The 13867-nt window shown below is 42.1% G+C and overlaps 1 protein-coding gene across 1 annotated transcript in view; it reads left to right on the top strand.

Moving 5' to 3' along the window:
• The window catches only part of LOC141440731 (uncharacterized), a 169471-nt gene that overhangs the window by 29423 nt on the left and 126181 nt on the right, over positions 1 to 13867 (top strand). The window lies entirely within an intron of this gene.

Raw genomic sequence — 13867 nt, forward strand, 5'->3', positions numbered from 1 at the left:
GAATATTCATAGATACCTACGAAGGTCGGGACCCTCGGTGCGCGAATTCGACACGCACTTGGCCGGTTTTATCGAAGCTGTTTGTCAAGAGGATAGCCATTATTAGAAGTGTCGGCAGGACGAGGGGAAACGTTTTGTCGGGGACACTTCAGATCTCCTTTTTAAGTAGTTTGGGGTTTCCACGGAATCCGTTGAACGGAGGTTGAACGTTAGTGCTTCAACCTTAGAACTAACTAAAGCAATAAGAGGGATAGAAACGTTTGTAATTTACTTCGAGAAATGATTTTGTTGCTTTGTCCCTTCTGTTTGCTAATATTGCCTTCACGTTTTCTCATTTAACTGTTCGAAGAAAAGTTAAGTTATCGGAGCGTATTTATGTCCATTTTTATGGTTCTTATAATTCATTTCATGTGATATTTTTATATCCATGAAAATTGCATAATGCCTGCGGGATAGTGCTAGTCTTATTAGGCTGTGTTTCCACCAGAGACGTACGAGGACGAGTTGCGAGGAATGTGTTTTCCATGAATCAATAGAAATTCTTCATTTACCTATCCTCTTACAGCACAGCTCTAGTGGAAACAGCTAAGCGGAGCGAAGCTAGGTAAATTAAGAGAAGTCTCTTCGTTCCATTCTCCATACAAACGTAGTCCTGGTCTCATTTGAAAACAGAAATAGATGAAATTTTGTAAGTATGGACTAGACGTACCTATGCCTGTGGTTTTTCAGATTTTCATATAAATGTGTAATATCAGAATTACAGGAGCTCAAAAGAACGATGTCAACTTTGCACGAGAATTACAGACTAATAAAGCATTTTTACAAAAATCTAAAAAACCACATGCATAGAAAATATAATGAATATCTTGATTGTAAAACATCATTGATTTCTGTGCTAACTTTTCGTATAATATGAGGACAAAGAAACCCAAAATTCAACCGCCCAAATCTTGAAAAGCCTACAGCTATCTCGATATAAATTACGGACGTCGTTGCGGAAGGACGGCTGCGAGCGCTTATGTCACGAGCAATAAAGACAGCAATATCCCAAACGAATACCTACCGTGGCCGCGCGGCCGGCAGGGAAACTTCTCTTCTATTGGTTCATGAAAAACACATTCCTTGCAAATCTCTGGTGGAACCCCAGCCTTACTCATCTGCGAATGCGTACGCCTTCTACTTACCGGAGTTCGGTCCCTCAAAGAGCGTGATTAAAGATCCGATCTTCCGGCTATTCATTCATTCAGTCGGCATCGGGTCTTCGTTGCCACATGCTAATGTAATTAAGAGTGTTCGGACAGGAAACGGGGTCAGGGAGTGTTGAATAAAGGTATACAAGTAGCTGTGTACATACTTAGGTGTATTACGCATTATACCTACGTACAGGTCGATTCACAAGAGTTGGCACGAATGGATTGAATGAGTGAATGAAAGTATCTGTGTGTTACCGGATTGACTGGTGCAAATTTGTACTGAAGTTTAATAGTGCGAGGAACCATTAAGCTAATTTTATTAGTTGACATCGATAAAAATGACGTACAACCGTTGTGTAATTTTAAGAATTCGAATTAAGAAGAAAAGAGAACTTTCTAGGTCAACTGTAGTCATCATCCCAGCCTATATACGTCCCACTGCTGGGCACAGGCCTCCTCTCAGAACAGAGGGCTTGGACACTTACCACGCGGGCCCAGTGCGGATTAGGAACTTCACACACACACCATTGAATTGTTCGCAGGTTTGTGCAGGTGCTGTAGTAATCGGAGCCAATTGAATCAATTTACAGTGTTGATGAATTTCTTCTGTACGACTTAGTTCCATTTCTTTTCCGGATACCATATCATTTAATGTTTTTAAAGTTGAAATGCCGATGTTTTTCTCTAACACCATTTGAAGTTTTATGTAAATATTTTTATCCCGAGGATCCAAACGTAATCATGATGACCTTTTTAACTTATGGACAATATGACGTTGGTATTCAAACTTAGCCATTAGTTGTAATAATGATGGTTAAAAATTAATGATGTTCAGATAAGATTAAACTTTTGAAATGATTGTTACATTAACACTTTTTATCGATGTCGATAAACTTAATAGATTTTTAATTAATCACTAGCACTGGTACATTTTTGCCCCCACTTTCGTTGAATCAATTATTGTGCCAGTTTTTGTGAATCGATCTGCATATAGAACATTTTCTGGGTATCTTCTTTTTGACTATTCGGTGACACTCGGTGTCGAATAAGTTGGCAGTAAGCCTCAGAATGGCCTGTATTATTGATTTTGAGGTCCCGTACAGTCCTAGGGGTAACAAGCAGTTTGTCAAATTATTTCTATAAAATAATAATTAACGATCACTCTTTTCTAGAAACAATGCATTTAACTTCCCCTTTGTCCAAAATTTTATGAAAATCTTCGCGCAGGTGAAATGCTTCTCCTTATATTTTTGCGAATATCCTGAGTGGATGAGACGAAGAGTGAGTTGAGTGAGTGAGTCGTTGAGTGATATGGACTGGAAAGAAATTTCCAAGCCGCTCTCTTTTCCTCGTTTTCTTCTGCAGCCTGCATTCCTTACATGACAGGTGGATACACAACGACCGGTTGGTTCAAAGCAGAAGAGGAAAAAGAAGTTACTAATTTATTTATTTATTTATTTGGGAAACGAACAGCATATATGACACAGTTGAATATAAATTAATTTAGATGATACATAAGCCAAAACAGTTTCCACTTATAAAGAAGAATAAAAATAAACTAATTTAAAAATATAAACTTTGGTTTGAATAGGTTACTAAACTCATCGCGATGCCTACCCTACAAAGAAGCTATCTACTGTAGCACAGACTGTAGTTAATATAGAAGTCAGTGACTAATTAGAACCCGCACTTGATAAGCGAGTAGCAAGTTAGTGAAAGTACAGCGCGGTCAATCGGTTCGGTAACTGCAAAAAACTTGATGTGCCCAAACTGTTCTTGTTTTTGTTGCGATACATTTTTACGGTCGTTCCGTTTTGGATCTGATTTGATATCACTTATTTCTTTGTTTTTACTGTGAGGTCTCTTTCATAATTATATTTTGCAGCGTGCGTAAGTATTTGTGTTAAGTTTTCTTGAAGCGAGTAAATTATTTTAATGAATTATGCATGATTTCAATTGAGCAGCGAACACAGCTTTTTAACTATTTTTCCGTGTGACTCCAGTGGTTCGATGAGTGATTGATGGATGATTATAAACCTACGACCCCTCGAGCAGAGGATTGCGGGTTCGAACTTCTGAAAATTTCCCCTCTTCTATTTAAGGTACTTACTTCAGGTAATTGTCTGCTAATCAAGGAGCTAAAGAGCTCCATTAGTTTAGGCTGAGCGTCGTCTGTCAGTTAGCTACCGTTTATTGAAAATGAAATGAAAATGAAAAATAATTTATTTGCCAATGTTAAATTACGTTACGTAAGAATATACATAGCTACTTAACCTAAAAGTAGGAACTAGAGTTTATCAGCGGTTCTCACACTAGGTCGGGGCTGTATCGTGAAAAACCAGTTACCAATATCACAACCAATTTGGCATATTTTTTTTTGTAAGATTTCGCTTTTACAGGGCAGCTGATGGCTAGCATGCATAAAAACACTAAAAGAATCGTACAAGCTATAATTTAAAAGAAAATGCCAACCGATATTGTATTTTTCAACTTTGATATTGGTAGAACCATAGCTAGCATCGATGGAGCTGTAACCGATAGTGTCTTTTCAAACGTTGACATTAGCGGAATCATCGGTAGTATCGATGGAGTTATACTTATAACCGATAATGTCTTCTTCAATCTTGATGTTGGCGCAATCATCGATAGTGTCGATAGAGTTATAACCGATACGGTCTTTTCCAACCTTGACATTAGCTGCATCTTCGATAGTATCGATAGAGTTATAACCGATAGGGTCTTTTCCAACTTTGATATTAGCGGAATTATAGATAGTATCGATAGAGTTATAACCGATAGGGTCTTTTCCAACCTTGACATTAGCGGAATTATAGATAGTATCGATGGAGCTATAACCGATGGTGTCTTTTGGAATCGAGAGTGTTCCAGTTGTTAGTGTTCCAATCATAAAATTGGTGGAATTATTAGCAGTATCGGTGGAGATATTACCAACAGTGTCTTCTCCAACCATAACATTAGCGGAATCATGGCCAGTATCGATGGAGCTATTGAATTGCACTGTTGTAGAATTGCAGCTTTGTAAAATAAGAAAGTAAATATAAATAAGGAAGTAAAGGTTTACAGTACTCGCAAAGATAACATTAAATTAGCTTAATTCTGCCTCATGAAAACGATAGTGTAAATTATTTCCCTTAGTTTACTTCTCTTTGACCGCGCAGACGGAAAATTTTAATTACATTCCAGAAACAAAGCTTTCGAGTTTTCAGTAACATTATGGCTCTGTTTTTGTACTATTTGTAAATGAGTCTGCTTATTAGTTAAGGGATTAAAATTGGGCTGTTTGTGGTTTTCAACCGTCTTCAAAAAGAAGACACCTGATTTAGGGTCACGTAATAAAATGCTAAAACTAAACCATTATAATTTCAAGATGACTGTCGATCTTTCAGTGGCTTAGCTTGAGACTTAGTACTGATTAGAAAGCTGTTATTTGGCATGTTAAGACAATGATCACTCGGTCAAGCGGTAGAATAAAAAAATAGGGTAGTACAATATCCGACTCTTAAAATGGAGATGATTTGTGACAATCATCTGCAGAGTGAGATGGATTGGCACAATTTTTAACCCCCGACGCAAAAAGAGGGATGTTATAAGTTTGACCACTGTGTGTCTTTCTGTGGCACCGTAACTCTTAAACGGGCGAATACGGTTTTTCTTTGAAATCAGGTTTTCTAGCGTTGGTTCTTAGACGTGTTTCATCAAAATCGGTTTAACCGTTTTTGAGATATTAAACTTTGAAGTAACAAAGTCGGGGCTTTCCAACTTTTTGTTGTTTGGTGAATGTGGACTGATTTGATTATTGATTGAATCTAACCGACTGTCATTTATTTTATCTAGGTCACTTCACTACCCTGTATTAATAGGCACATGACTATGCACTTGATTTCGGATACGACAAACAACCAGTGCTATATTTTTTCATAAAGATTCTATGTCCAAATTTAAAGAAATTTTACATTGAAGCTTGCAGCTCAAGAAATGAGGTTCAATTTTGCACATGCAATTTAAATGCGTAGGACGTTTTTATTTTACTTAATGAGCTCAGTATGTACAGTCAGCAGAGTTTGTTGGTTCATTGAACTAACGAGTCTGTTGACGGTGGCTACCGACAGCAAATAAAATTGGTTTGAAATTCAATGATTGTATGGTACCTAGTTAAGTTTCTAACTTGAATATTTTTGCTTTGATATTATTTACGTACAGGAAATTCCATTTAAAATTTGTTTGCGTCTGCGTGTATGTTTGTTTGTTAATCTTTCACGCTAAAACGGCTGGACGGATTTGAATGAAACTTGGTATTTAGATAACTAGACGTCTGAAATAACGTACAAACTACTTTTGATCCCAATATTACCGCGGAATCAGGATAAAATTCAAAAATTTCGAGATTGTTAAAATCCACGATGTAATTTTTGGGAACACTACAGCTTAGAGCAACGCAGGCTTCCTACCGGAAGGGAGTAGCCTTAGCGGTAGATTACCTTTAAAACAGTTCTGGCGTTTGTTGCGGGGGGGGGGGGGGGGGGGGGAGGGCGGGGAATGTGCACACAAGTGCAGTTCCGCACACTTACATGCAAAAACAAAACGGCCAACTGACTGTATTGACGAACTTGTGTACAGATGACTCAAAACTCACACATTGACAGTAACATCACTAAGTTGTTCATCGGCGAAAAGTCGGATTTATCGCTTGACCATTAGCGGACTCGATGTTGGTAAACGAATCCGACAATAATGTACGACTTTGTTGTTTAAATGTAATTAAATAGCAACAATACGATAACAATTTACTTACATGTGAAATGTAACACCATCTTTTTGCAAGTTTGATGTTCCAGATCTCTTTTTACAGCAGAAAACTGAACAATTCGGCATTTTCAGCACTGCAACGTTTACTTGCGCGACTCGATTCGGTCTAGTTTGAAATCCGAGCGCGCCTTGTTTTATAAAATTCGTACTGTTACGGCGGTGGGTTAGTGGAAACTTTGATCGTGCTTTTCGACCCATTGGAGGCGTTTTCAGTAGGCTGGAATACGGTTTCAGGCCGTTTCAGAGGATGCTCTATCACATATTAGTTTATCAAAATTCACCCAAGTTACCGTCGTTTTCAGGCGCCTGAAACATGTTTTCAGTCCGTTTCAGGCCACCCTCTATCCGATGACGCCATAACCTGAAAACCCGTTTTCAGGCGTTTTCAGGACCCCTTATGGGCCTCTGAAGTACATTTCAGTATATGGCGAAATTTTCCATAGGAGTGAAAGAGATAGCACGATTAGAAAGAGACAGCTATACTGAGAACATTCGAGAAGGTGTGTGACAAGGATAGCCTATATGTGTGAGAGAAACAGACTGATGATCCTGTTTCCGGAATATTCTAGTAACTGTGTGAGAGAGATAGCACATGAAAGAGACAGACACTCTACTCGTTTCCGGAACATTCGAGATGTAGGTATGACGTCCTAGCTGGACTGTTCTCGAACTTTGTGGACCGATTCACCGGGGGTATATAAGCCGGGTGAGGTTGCGGCGGAGGACAGTTTCGAATGCGATACCGAGCGATAAACATCGAAGAGAATCAAAGCGACTTGTAAGTGAGTTTTAGAGTGCGAAATTACTGTGAACTGTTTTAAGTGTTTTGTAAAGTTAAGTAACAGTGTGAAAATAAATCCTACTCTTATTCATCGGTGTTAAAAGTGCTTTTCAATCACGAACCCACCCCACGAACGTAACATTTGGTGTCAGAAGTGGGATTGAAAATGCCGCTTACTCCGCGAGAAGAAGAGAAGGAGAGGATGCAGACCCGAAGCCGCGCCGCAGCTGGGGACCCTACAGACACCGCCGCAGCGTCAGATACAGCGGTGGCAGTTTCCCCAAAGTCGGAAATAGACGTCAGTGCGATTCTGGTCCTCCTGAAAGAACAAGCTAGAAGGCAGGAGGAACATGCTAGAAAGCAGGAGGAACAAGCTAGAATCCTGCAGCAAGAGCTACGGGGTCAGAAGGAAGCTCAGGAAGAACAAGCTAGGATTCTACAGGAGGAACAAAAGAATCAGTTCCAACTCCTCCGTGAGGTACACGACGCAGCCGCAGAATGGAAAAAGGAGATGGCTGAGGTCCAGGATAAAATTGTGGCAGTTGACATTAAAGTCGAAAATCACGAAAAGCGCCTCAACGGTGTCAACGAAAAGGTAGAAGGCCACGAGAATCGCCTCCAGAAGTTGGAGATTAAAGTGGCCAACGGTACCACCAGTTTATCGGGTGCACCAGCCACAGGAGGTGAAAAGTTAAAGTTACCACCATTTGATGGTACCTCTTCATGGGCCGCATACAAGCACCAATTCGAGTTGGTTGCGGAAACGAATGGCTGGAGCAAGGATTATGCAAAAACGGCACTGAGTTTGGCGCTACGGGATGAAGCTCTCAGTATCTTGGAAACGTTGGGAAAGGATAAGACATATGACCGTCTCCTTGAAGCTTTAGAAGCACGCTTCGGTGACAGTCATCTAGAGCACGTCTACAGAGCTCAACTGAAGGATAGGACCCAGGGTCGTAATGAGTCATTACAAAAGTGGGCCTAGAAATAGAGAAACTGGTCCAAAAAGCATACCGAGATTCATCCTCTTTTACGGATGGAATGCTAGTGCAGACATTCATAGATGGGATTCGAGACTTTGAAGTGAGGGCTGCTGTACGACTGGGTCACCATGGGAGTTTGAAGGATGCGCTTGCCCATGCTCTCGAGGTGGAAGCTGTACGCCAGGACCCAACAAGATCCTTCAGGGTACGCGAAGTCGCTGCAGGGAGCCGATTGCTCCACCTCGAGAAACGGGACCTCGATGTTACAACTGCGGAGAACGAGGACACATGCAATCTGGCTGCCCGAAAAGACATTGGAGGCGACGAGACTCGGACCAAATGGAGAGGCCAGCAAGCTCTGGTAGCCCAGAGCGGCAGCAGCAGGGAAACGAGTAAAAGCCAGGACTATGGGACGAGTGCTGGCTGGTGGTCACAATGTCCCAGTTATGATCTCCCAGGCGAACGACGGGAACAGTCTGGCTGTCAAAGGAGAAATTGGTGGAGTACCATGTCACCTTACTATCGACACCGGAGCTTCTCGGACTGTGATCAGTTCTCGACTGCTAAAACACCTGATCAGAGATCATCTAGTCCGACCAATGCATCTTCAGCTGCAAACGGCTACCGGCCAGTACATTTCCGTCCAAGGGGAGCAAGAAGTGTCAGTAAAGATTGGAGAAAAGAAGTACTGGCACAAAGTCATCATTGCTGACATCGTAGACGACTGTATTATTGGTCTAGATTTTATGAGGAAGTACGAATGTAAGATCGACTTAAAAGGCGGCGTGCTGAAATTTGGGGCTTATGAAGTTCCTATGGAGGGTGAAGTGGGTGGACATGTCTTCTGCGCTAGAAGGACTACACTTCAACCGAGATCGCAAGCCCTAGTTCCAGTGAAGTTGCCATATGGTATGAGACAAGGATCTCATTCCTGCGTGTTAATAGAGAAAATAGCTGGCAGTAAGCCGTGGATACCAGCTCGCACAGTGGTAATGACGTCATCTGCAGCATTTATAAGGGTTCTTAATTTAAGTGACACTCAACACGTCCTAAGTAAAGGAACCCTTATGGGGACATGCGAGGCAATCTCTTGGATACGGAGTTGCCATGGGCCAAGCGAGAACAAGTTGCAAGAAGAAGTTGTGGATATTGGAAAATTATTGGAAAACTGCGAGAATGATCTCACGGAGGAAGAACTTCTAAAGGCGCGTAATCTACTAAAGCGCTATAGGAGTGTCTTCTCTGCACATGACAGTGATATCGGGAGAACTGGAGTAGTGCAGCACGAGATCGACACTGGAGATGTCATGCCTATTCGACAGCGACCTCGGCGAGTTCCAGTAGCTCGAGAAAAAGAAGTCGAAGACATGATCAAGGAAATGAGGAGGGACAAAGTAATAGAACCGTCGACCAGCCCTTGGTGTTCTCCAGTAGTCTTGGTGAAAAAGAAGGATGGAACTATGAGATTTTGCGTTGACTATCGTAGACTCAACGACGTGACCAAGAAGGACAGTTATCCATTGCCGAGGATAGACGACACTTTGGACACTTTAAACGGCATGAAATGGTTTTCCACCTTGGATTTGAAAAGTGGATACTGGCAAGTGGAAATCAAGGACAAAGATAAAGAGAAAACAGCCTTCTCAACTGGTAAAGGACTTTGGCAGTTTAATGTTATGCCGTTTGGGTTGTGCAATGCACCGGCAACTTTTGAGAGGTTAATGGAGCAAATACTTGCCGGCCTCCTGGGTGATACTTGCCTAGTGTATCTGGATGACATCATAATTGTAGGTAAAAATTTCGATGACCACCTTAAGAAACTGGAGCAAGTTTTGTCCAAGTTGCGTGACGCAAATTTAAAACTAAGTCCGAAGAAATGCTCATTCTTCAAGCGTAAGGTTAACTACTTGGGACATGTAATTTCATCAGAAGGCATCCAGACAGACCCTGAGAAGATAAGTGCAGTTAAGGACTGGCCAACACCGAAAGACAAGACAGCAGTGCGTGCCTTTTTAGGACTTTGCTCGTACTATCGACGATTTGTGAAGAACTTCTCGGATATAGCAAAGCCTTTGCACCAGCTGACGGAAGAGAAACGACCATTTAATTGGGATGATCAGTGTGCAGCAGCCTTCTCAGATCTCAAACAGAGACTTTGTGAAACACCTATTTTGGAATATCCCGACCCGGATAACGAGTTTGTTGTTGACACTGATGCAAGCAATACTGGCATCGGAGGAGTCTTGTCACAAAACAAAGGAGATCAGGAAGTTGTGATAGCCTATTTCAGTAAATCGTTATCGAAACCCGAGAGAAATTACTGCGTCACTCGGAGAGAATTGCTGGCAGTCGTCAAAACTTTGCAGCATTTCAGCAAATATTTGCTTGGACGCAAGTTCCGAATCAGGACTGACCATGCTGCTTTAAAGTGGTTGTTAGAGTTCAAGAACCCCGAGGGTCAGGTGGCACGCTGGATCGAACAACTGCAGGAATATGACTTTTCCATCGAGCATCGAAGTGGAAAGTCACATGGAAATGCAGATGCCCTCTCTCGAAGGCCTTGTCCGGATGACTGCAAACACTGTTTAAGACAAGAGGATAAGGACTGCGTGAAGATGTTGAGGACCGACACTGTTAGCGAAGAGTGGAGTGACGCAGTCATGCAAGAAGCACAACAGGAAGATCGTGACATAAAACCCATTTACGACTGGATTAACGGTGGAATGCCCAAACCAAGGTGGTGTGAAGTAGCTCCGATGAGTACAGTGACCAAGAGCTACTGGGCGCAATGGGAAAGTCTGATTATGCACAATGGCGTACTGTGTAGGAAATGGGAGTCAGCGAACGGAAAGGATGCTCACCTTCAAGTGGTCGTACCAAGAAAGAGAGTTAGCGATGTTTTAAGATCCTTTCATGATGGCATTTCCGGCGGGCATCTAGGAGTAAAAAGGACTCTGATGAAGATTCGACAACGCTTTTACTGGATACACTGTCGGGAAGATGTGGAAGACTGGTGTAGGAAGTGTACTAGCTGCTCGTCGGTCAAGGGGCCACATACACGCAGTAGAGGTGCGCTTAAAGTTTATAATGTGGGGGCACCTTGGGAAAGAATTGCTTTGGACGTCGCAGGCCCGTTCCCGATCTCTGACCGCGGAAACAAGTACATCCTTGTGGTCATGGACTATTTCACCAAATGGCCTGAAGTGTTTGCCATTCCAAATCAAGAGGCAGTCACAGTAGCGGAAACAGTAGTGGCTGAAGTATTTTGTCGGTATGGAGTACCTCTTGAGATCCACAGCGATCAGGGAAGAAATTTTGAATCTCTGGTGTTTCAGGAGACTTGCCGAGTCATAAAATTCATAAAACTCGGACTACGTCCTATCATCCACAGTCAGACGGGATGGTCGAGAGATTCAATCAGACTCTGGAACGACATTTGGCCAAAGTAGTTGACAGCCATCAAAAAGATTGGGACAGGCATATTCCACTCTTTTTAATGTCATATCGGACCGCAGTTCACGAAAGCACGGCCGTGACACCTGCGTGTGCTAATTTTGGAAGAGAATTGCGGTTACCTGCGGATCTACTGACAGGACGACCTCCAGATGCACCAAAGACGATTTCAGAATATGCAAGTGAACTGCGAAACCGGATTGATGGTGTTCACAATCATGTTCGTGAACACGGACTGCAGGCCAGCGAAAAGATGAAGACCAGATATGACCGGAAGTCTAACCAGACGAGATTTGAGGAAGGATCGTTGGTGTGGCTACATAACCCTATGCGAAAAAAAGGGAAGTCCCCGAAATTATCACCGAGTTGGGAAGGGCCGTACAAAGTAGTCACTAGGATCAACGATGTCACATACCGGATACAGCGTAACGCGCGTAGCCCCTGTAAGATTGTTCATGTTGATCGGTTGGCCAAATACCATGGATCTAATGATGCTCGGGACGAGCATGTCTTAGGAGGGGGCAGTGTTACGGCGGTGGGTTAGGTGGAAACTTTGATCGTGCTTTTCGACCCATTGGAGGCGTTTTCAGTAGGCTGGAATACGGTTTCAGGCCGTTTCAGAGGATGCTCTATCACATATTAGTTTATCAAAATTTCACCCAAGTTACCGTCGTTTTCAGGCGCCTGAAACATGTTTTCAGTCCGTTTCAGGCCACCCTCTATCCGATGACGCCATAACCTGAAAACCCGTTTTCAGGCGTTTTCAGGACCCCTTATGGGCCTCTGAAGTACATTTCAGTATATGGCGAAATTTTCCATAGGAGTGAAAGAGATAGCACGATTAGAAAGAGACAGCTATACTGAGAACATTCGAGAAGGTGTGTGACAAGGATAGCCTATATGTGTGAGAGAAACAGACTGATGATCCTGTTTCCGGAATATTCTAGTAACTGTGTGAGAGAGATAGCACATGAAAGAGACAGACACTCTACTCGTTTCCGGAACATTCGAGATGTAGGTATGACGTCCTAGCTGGACTGTTCTCGAACTTTGTGGACCGATTCACCGGGGGTATATAAGCCGGTGAGGTTGCGGCGGAGGACAGTTTCGAATGCGATACCGAGAGATAAACATCGAAGAGAATCAAAGCGACTTGTAAGTGAGTTTTAGAGTGCGAAATTACTGTGAACTGTTTTTAAGTGTTTTGTAAAGTTAAGTAACAGTGTGAAAATAAATCCTACTCTTATTCATCGGTGTTAAAAGTGCTTTTCAATCACGAACCCACCCCACGAACGTAACAGTACCTATGCCCAGTTGGGCTTGTACTTTGACAGAGGGAACGCTGGCAAATGGCTATTCCCTCCGTAAAAGTCCGCGTTGCTTCTAAGACCTACAGCAGGCTACTACGAAACTCAAAAACTCGAATTCGAGTCCATGCGGGCCCTCTAACTATTTAATACGAGAGCGAGAGGGCGGTAACGACACGAACTTCGAGTTTTTGTAGTAGCCCAACAGTCACCTATCACATAATTTCGAAGTGGCCAGGGTGATGGAAACATGAACTCCAGTATCTAATAATAGAGTGCATGTTCCGATATTTTTGACCACAATTAACCGCTCCAAATAATCTGATGGCAAGTACAAGAAGAAAAATGCTAACCGCATCGTGCGCAGTCGTTCTCAGTCCGTAAGTTAACAAGTCGAGATTAATGTTCCTTGAGAAAGGTGTCGTCTAGATTATGTTAATGTTCTATCAGAGAATGCTGCATAACGCTCTCTTCACTTAACATTAAGTATGTTACTGTACAACCGGTTTGTACGACTAAATTATAGAAGCAGTTAGCAGACCAGTTTTATTTAGTTAGTACCCGAGTCTAGTTTTTCTTAAAATCGATAAAATTAAGTAGTTAAGCACCCGGGCAGCCGCCCCGGAACGCAAATGTGTCTGTTGCATCGTAGCTCGAACGCATGGGCCGATTTCGATTGCAGTTTTCTTATGTGAAAGCGAGTTTCCTTGTGCTAGTTTCTAGCTATGTATTATTCAATTTATTTTAGCCGTTTTTGAGATATTGCACTTTGAAATGACAATGTCGGAGGGTTTTAAACTTTTTAAGTTGGTTAGGTCATTGGCACGTAAATTAAGATCTTTGTATTGTATTGTAAAACTCTATAATGAATATAAAAACACATTCAATTAACAGATTACAGATTTATTTATTTATCTAAGGAGAACCAACAGCTAAAACACAATATATGGTATAGGAATACAACACAGAGCCAATTACGGATCTCAGATAGCTATAGTTAACATGTTTAAGTAACTTTAAACGGGTGACGCGCACCATATCCGTACCCCTTAGTGTAAGTTTCGTTTTACAAAATAAGTCTCGATCGCGTTCGCGTTAAAACCTCATTTTGTATGGAAACACGAACAGCGCCTCTAGCGGACGTTTGCGATGTTCGTGTTAGCATACAAATTGATATTTTTAACGCGAACGCGATCGAGACGTATTTTATAACCGAAAACTTACACTAAGGGCACAAACGTCACACCATGCAAACAAAACACCACAGAACTTCAAATGGAATTACTTACTACACTCCTCAACACATAGTACTTATTTCTTTAA

This window comes from Choristoneura fumiferana, chromosome 23, assembly GCF_025370935.1.
Source record: "Choristoneura fumiferana chromosome 23, NRCan_CFum_1, whole genome shotgun sequence".
In the NCBI taxonomy this organism is placed as follows: domain Eukaryota; kingdom Metazoa; phylum Arthropoda; class Insecta; order Lepidoptera; family Tortricidae; genus Choristoneura; species Choristoneura fumiferana.